Below are 6,755 nucleotides of genomic sequence, written 5' to 3'. Positions count from 1 at the left end.
TAAATGCCACTTGCAAAATCATTTTTTATTTGGTTACATTGGCCAGTGCAATAACATTCATACTTTATTTATGTATTTATTTTTGCTGTGGCTTAGGTATAAAATTACTTTATTCTCCTTTTAATATACATGAAATGAAGTTAAGCTAATACACTATTAAAACTACTAGACAGAGATCTGAATCCTTGCAAAAAATAAAAAAAAAAATAAATAAATATTAAAATAAATGGTGGGTTAGAAAGTATCAACAGCTCAGTTGCTCTCACTCTCTCAATTTCAATTTCAATTTAAAAGTACTTTATTGGCATGATTGTGTTTACATGCAATATTGACAAAGCATTAATACACAAAACAGATAATGACAAGACAAATAATAATAATATTAAAGATAGCAATAAAGATAGAATTAATATAAGGTGCCAGGTATTGAATCAAATAAAATAAAAACTATAATAACAATATACACTATACAATATAAAATAAAATAAGCATTTAACACGACATAACTCTCTCTCTCTCTCTCTCTCTCTCTCTCTTTGGAGGGTGATTTGGACGTGTCCTGTGAGGTCATCCCCATGGTGTGGTCCCTCCTTCCCGGTGGAGAAGCTCTGGGATGACGCCACCCTCTCGCTCCGCCCTACTGCAAACTCGACGCTCGCGTTCATTTCATTCCTGCTCTCATTCCGAGCATTCTTCGCATCTCTATCGGTGCGGCGGAGATTCACGTCACATTCCCGGCCGGCCCAAGAAACACAAGAATAACTTTACACAGTTTGCAAAAAAAAAAAAAAGCTAAAAAAAATTCTAAAAAAAAGAACTATATATAAACACACACACTAGAAAAAAAAAAAAAAAAAGAAACCAAGGGGCCGAACTTAAAAATTGATATAAATAAAGCGGACGTTAAGGTAAGTTTTGAGGCTATTAGCCTTTATGGTATGCGAAATGGTTTATTTTTCGTATAAGTTGGGACACGAGCAAATAAAAACTGTACTACGCTATTATGATTGTTGACAGGCATGTAACGAGAGGGGTCGGACTGAAAGTATCTTTTCAATGGGGTTTAGTTCGACGCTGCATCAACAGGGTGCTTTCACTTTGTGCACCGACTCAGTGTGACATAGCGCGAAAATCTTTGACATTTTTCGCATTTTTTGTTGTTGCGAAAGAAGCATGACCTCGCGCGCTCGTGCCCCTCAGTAAGTCCTGTAAATGTACACCAGAAACAACAAAGCGTCGTTTTGGGGGAAAACATTAATGGACGTACATTATTGCATGAAAAATAATTTTGGACAAGATGACGGATCCAAATGTTGCTGTTTTCTCCTCCATAGTTGGCTGCATATTTCCTCGCAACGTTTTCGGAGCGGTGCAAAAAATATCGCGCGGAGAGACTTGTTGCTCGCGCATCTTTGGCGTTTACTCGCGAGCTCCTGTTGAAATCTTACCCGTAAGTACACATTTGACCTTTCTTCTCTTTATTTATCTGACTTCATTGAACTCTTTGCTTCTGTCTTAGGTTGCATAAAAATGGTCGTCTTGTAATTTAATTGTTACTGAAATACTATAAAATCCATTTTAACTTGAAGCTTTTATTTAATAAACAACAACAACAACAACAACAACAACCACCCTGTGTGCTCTTATAAGTAAACTTCAGAGCCTTAGACACTCTTTAGTTTAGGAAACTTTTGTTGACTGTCACAATAGTTAAAATAACCGAATTATTTAACCTATATACAATCCCAGCTCTTTCATTTTATTCAAATTGTTATTTTAAAAAAAAAATTATTATATCTGTCTTGTTGTTGTATTGTTTGTAGCTATACAAGAAAAATTCCTTGCATGTGGATGCATACTTGGCAATAAAGCTCATTCTGATTCTGTATCCCAGCAGTTGTTGACTTTGTTTGTAGATTTGTGGGCTTGTATTCCGAAAGGTTGCATGGGAGAATCTGAATCTATTCCTCTGTCATTTCCTTTGTTGGGATTGCCCGCCCTGTTTCTTTATGGAGCAATGTCCAGCTTCAGCGTATTGCATTTGGACTTAATATTCAGATGCCAGTTACAGCGTGTCAGGGTGTGATAATGACACTTCTATTGAGAAACACAGTTTTTTTTATAATCATGAGAACAGATATTGAATGCAACGATAACAGCAGGACGGTAGCTAAGCCTAGCACTGTACCAATGACTAGCTTTACCAACTCCAAAAACTGTCCAAGCTTTTTACCTAATGTAATGTAGCATGTTATCTTAGAGCATGTACACGGGTGTTGTTAAACCACTTCTCAAAGTTTTATGAATTTTATTTGTAATTGCCAGAGTGAGCTCGTAAACTTTGACCTGTCACTCTTTGCTCTTCTTCAGTTTATTCCAGTCTGGCATTCAACTCCAGTTCCCATACAGAAGTCTGATATGGCCACATATATAAATATACTTAATATATTTGGGCATATATGTAAATATTGAAATTTCACTATGATTTTGGAAAATATATGTTGCATTTATGAAAACAAGTTTTTTGAAATATACATTGCATATATGTGGAAGTATGTGACTTTTTTAATTGTTTAAATCTGTGAAAACCATACATCAATATTTGTTTTGTGTCTATTGCCATATAGCAGACGTATGCATGGATTAATACAACTAAATGACGTTTAATAAGCCCAGAGCTTTTGTATTCCTGAAATGCTCATCAAATTTGAACAAAGGGTTCATTGCTGAGTTATGAAGTGTTTGCATAATGAGTTGATTATCATGAGTCTCTTGCAAAAAAAATCACTGTTATTACAACAAAAACTGTAACTTGGTTCGGACCCTTTTTACACTTCTGTGTTTTGGAACGTGGAAGTAAACGATTGCAGGGTAAACTTCAATAATGGCAAATGGGAGTGAATGGGAGACAACGGCAAATATAATTTTTGCTTACACATTTGCTCCAACATCAAAAGAAAAACACCACCATTACGTTTGCACAACTTTCCATGTGACGAGAATTAGAGAGCGATTGATTGCGATAATTAGAAGAGAGAAGGTTTAACAGTCGAACTTTACTGCTACTCTCCTAGCAGCTGTTTCAGAAACCTCACTGCATTTGTGGTAACTCGCTTTTTAAAACCAATTCCAGGGTAATGCAATACAAAAGATAATGTTATAAATGTACTCTAAATTATTAAAAAATCCCAAAGAAGTCTGCTACATTTACGCTGCAAAATAAGGCCGAAATGCATCATCACAATCTGTGAAAAGGGTCCATTAGCTAGGATATTATTTTGGCTGACACTATGCTTGCCATGGCGCACATAGAGTATGTTGTAAGAGTTAAGAGTTTTATAGCCTAGTATTTTTCATAACTACTGTACAGGATAAAGAGCATTCATTGTAAATCATGGGTTTACAACCATGATTTTCATCATGGGTTTGGATTATGGGCATTTCCTGTCTTTTTCTAATGCTAAAGCTTTAAGAATGTTGCCCCTTGCCCTGCTATGGAGTTTCATTCTTGACAGGAAACAAGTTCCCCTATTGTGTGTTTTAGGAAAAGACCCCTTTTCTTGCAATTATTTATTGTCTTATATTTCACATTGGCCCCCTTTATAAAGTAGGGTCAGAGAGACACAATGTGTTGATTGTATCCTCTAGTTCATTATCATGTAGTACGTTAAACACATTGACTTCTATCAGACGCAACCCCTGACATGACACAGGCAGTGATGAGATGCAAATCTGCTTGTTGTTTGAAAAATAAGCATAGTAAAAGGTGCTGTGTGTTCAGTTTTATGCAGTGTGTAAACGTGTTGAACACAAGACTGCTTGACATTCTCAGATGAGTATGAAACATTGTACATTGAACTCATGTGTTGATGTTATGTATGTGGTTGGAAGACTAACTACTCATCGGCTACATCCATACACGTTTTAATTTGGTAAACAAATATAAATGATCTAATATGAGGAGAAATAATTATCTTGAGCAGTGAATAAGTTTTCAACTTAGTCTTAGCTGTATACCGGCACACCTTATGCTGGGTGTGCTTTTGGTCAATGCGCAAATTTGTAATAATCAGGTTGCATGAGTTTTTTGTTGTTGTTTGTTATACTGTTCTGTTTTCTTTTATGTGGCACTGTTTGGCTTGCAACGTACAGCATAGCAGTCCACTTTAAAATAGGACTTCAACCTGTGTTAAGGGAAATCCCACATGGCTGGGCATAAATAATGAATTTGAATTAGAAGGATGGAAAAAACCCATACATTTCAATACTTTTCTTTTTCAGTGGTGCTCTTCGCCGTGGCCGAGGAAGAAAGCAGTTCTTTCAGTTGTGAAATGAGAAGAGAATAGGTGCACCGCTCAGACATAGTGGATTGGGTTACCTCTGGGAATGGAGGATTGTGGGGGAATGGGAGCGGATAGAGAGAACCTATTGTTTTTCCTGTTGCTTAGGCTGGGAGGAGTGTGTGCTAGCCTGTTGAGTTGCAGACGGCAAACAGTGCTGTGCTCCAGCAGACATCTGGTTTAGTCCCTCTCTGCACCTGTAAGGAAATAAAATGCAAATATGAACGTTTGCTCGCACATTTACTGCTCAGGGAACTGCCATTTGTCATACTGTGCCCGTCATTCGCTGTTTAGGCCCGGCTATTGTTATGCCAGCAACAGGCGGCAGCGGTCGTGGCACTATATGGCTCGTGTACATTTCAGATGAGATATCTGTTCACTTACCTTATCAATTACATTTTAAACTACTTCATATTTGAGTCGTTAACTTTTTACGTGTTCTCAAGTTATTTGTTTTTTTTTTAATTATAAAAGATTAGAAAGTCAAATATTGTTGTCTGAATGATATGCTGCTCGCTAAACAATAGCATTTCCTTTGTTTGTATTTTTTGAGTGACTGATGGAAATTGAGTTATGCAAATGACATTTTTATTACTAAAATACAGTCTCTTCTAAAAACAACCTGTTGATTCAGTCTACATGTAAAGTTTAAAGGGATAGTTCAACCTAAAATGAAAATTCTCTCATCATTTACTCAGCCTCAAGCCATTCCAGATGTGCATGACTTTCTTTCTTCAGCAGAAGACAAACAAAGATTTTTAGGAGGATATCTCAGCTCTGTCAGTCCATACAATGCAAGTGAATGTTGATCAGACCTTTGTAGCTCCAAATCCATAAGGCTCTAGTGGTTAAATCCATATCTTCAGAAGCGATATTATAGGTGTGGGTGATTTATTAGAAATGATTTTTTACTCTAAATCTCCATTTTCACTTTTACTTTTTCATCTGAAAGTCACATTTAGTGACTGTTTAGTTTCTGTTTTACATGGGAAAGTGAAAGTGGAGATTTAGAATTAAAAAAAGACTTAAATATTGTTCAGTTTCTCACCCACACCTATTATATCACTTCTGAAGTCATTGATTTAACCAATGGAGTCTTATGGATTACTTTTATGTTTGCTTTATGTGATTTTTGGAGCTACAAAGGTCTGCTCACCATTCACTCGCATTGTATGGACCTACAGTGCTGAGATATCCTTCTAAAAATCTTTGTTTGTGTTCTGCTGAAGAAAGAAATTCATATACATCTGGGATGGCATGAGGGTGCGTACATGATGAGAGAATTTTCATTTTTGGCGAATTATCCCTTTAAGTAATATTGTAACTTAATAGTTGTGAGTATTTGCTATTAAAATGTCAATATACTGTACTTTTGTCTGTGGTTAGACTCCCCACCGGAAACATTGCATCATTCTAGTGAATCATTTCAAGGGTTGTTTTGACTGATGTCCAAATTATTGGCTATTCTTGAATTAACACCTGGCACACAGAATAGAAAACAAGCTATAGGCTTTTAGAAATGCGTTGAGCTTCTCTGGGCTTTTTTTTTCTCTTTCTCTCACATGTTGATGCTTTTATTGACGTCATGTGATTTATGTTTACTCAGGGGGCAGCATGGAACAAATAGGTTTATAATGGCGATACACTATGAAATAGGGTTTACCTCAACGAGGCTTCAACAGATATGAATGAACCGCATAAAAGTGCCTTTGCCACTTCTAGAAGCAGCTAACTCACTTTGCAGCTCTCTGTGGTCATGGGGTAATGTGAACTGCTAAACTCTGCTGGGAGACAGACCAACACAAACAGCCACGTCCTGTGCGTTTTACTCTTCATAAGCATCATTTCCTAATAGAATCTATCTGTGGTCAAACAGGAATCAAGATTATCACAGGCAGGACAAAAAAATCAAAGCCATGGAAAATATTGCACATTTGTGAGGTCCTTAGAAGGTCTGGTGTTTAATGACTGACATAATAGCAGGGCTATTTTAAAACAAGTATTCCTCCCCAACTGTATTTCATACTTTTACTGAGTGAAGAATAGGTGAAAGGAATAGTAGTATGCTCACTGTATGTTCAACAGAAATATGCTTGTCTCTTCTCACAAGCGCATTCTTTGAGAAATGGAAACAGCTGTTGTGAATAAATAAAGGGCTGAACTGAGCAGTTTTACAAACTCAAGCATTAGTCACTCTTTTTTGATTGATGAAACTCAAACAGATGTATTTATGGTCTTCATATGGATTCAATGTTTTTGTTTGTACACATTTTTGATGGAGAAAAAAGAAATTGTCAGAATGGCCAAGAGTTAGCGTATGTATTAACATCAGATGTGATACCAAACCAAAGTTTGACCCTTTGCGTATTCAAATATGATGACATATAAATTATAAATCTAGTTAGATTAATGAAT

The 6,755-nt window shown here is 36.3% G+C and overlaps 1 protein-coding gene across 4 annotated transcripts in view; it reads left to right on the top strand.

Moving 5' to 3' along the window:
* The first annotated feature begins 520 nt into the window (after positions 1-520).
* LOC127655101 (transcriptional enhancer factor TEF-1) overlaps positions 521-6,755 on the top strand; it is a 123,534-nt gene continuing 117,299 nt past the window's right edge. For 3 of the 4 annotated variants that reach the window (XM_052142905.1, XM_052142988.1, XM_052142760.1), the window contains exons 1-2: positions 521-908; positions 1,335-1,450. The gene's annotated coding sequence lies outside the window, so the exon portion shown is untranslated. The remainder of the gene's footprint in view (positions 909-1,334; positions 1,451-6,755) is intronic. The other variant, XM_052142831.1, reaches the window with a different exon arrangement.

Source organism: Xyrauchen texanus, chromosome 1 (assembly GCF_025860055.1).
Source record: "Xyrauchen texanus isolate HMW12.3.18 chromosome 1, RBS_HiC_50CHRs, whole genome shotgun sequence".
Taxonomy (NCBI): Eukaryota; Metazoa; Chordata; class Actinopteri; order Cypriniformes; family Catostomidae; genus Xyrauchen; species Xyrauchen texanus.
Note: the sequence above shows the minus strand (reverse complement) of the source record. Positions and strands in the feature narration are given on the sequence as shown.